At 30.0% G+C, this 397-nt stretch overlaps 1 non-coding gene across 1 annotated transcript; it reads right to left on the bottom strand.

Moving 5' to 3' along the window:
- Positions 1 to 94: 94 nt before the first annotated feature.
- Positions 95 to 205, bottom strand: LOC140965984 (small nucleolar RNA R71). Its single transcript, XR_012173198.1, has one exon. It is a non-coding gene; the product is annotated as a small nucleolar RNA R71 (small nucleolar RNA).
- Between the last annotated feature and the right edge of the window lie 192 nt (positions 206 to 397).

The raw sequence follows: 397 nt of genomic DNA, 5'->3' as shown, positions 1-397 counted from the left end.
AAACATGGCTACAAAATTTGAGATCAAGTTCAATAAGATCATGGGCAGAAATGCAACAACAATTTCTCAAAAAAAATTTTCCTTCCCATAGAACAAACTCTTTTAAAAGACAAATTACTACTTTTTCTCAAAAACAAGGAGAAACATTTTATCAATATTGGGATAGATATAAAGAATTACTTAATACATGCCCACATCATGGTTTTGAAACATGGAGAATAGTTTCTCACTTTTATGAAGGTCTAATACCTAAAGATAGGCAAATGATAGAATTCATGTGTAATGGAACTTTTGAAGATAAAAACCCAAATGAAGCTATGGAGTATTTGGATTCATTAGCAGAAAATGCTCTAAATTAGGATAATATAGGCACAATAGAACCACCAACAACTAAAAT

The sequence above is a fragment of the Primulina huaijiensis genome, unplaced genomic scaffold, assembly GCF_012295235.1.
Source record: "Primulina huaijiensis isolate GDHJ02 unplaced genomic scaffold, ASM1229523v2 scaffold18831, whole genome shotgun sequence".
In the NCBI taxonomy this organism is placed as follows: domain Eukaryota; kingdom Viridiplantae; phylum Streptophyta; class Magnoliopsida; order Lamiales; family Gesneriaceae; genus Primulina; species Primulina huaijiensis.
The sequence above is the reverse complement of the archived record's forward strand: the minus strand, read 5'-3'. Positions and strand labels throughout refer to the sequence as shown.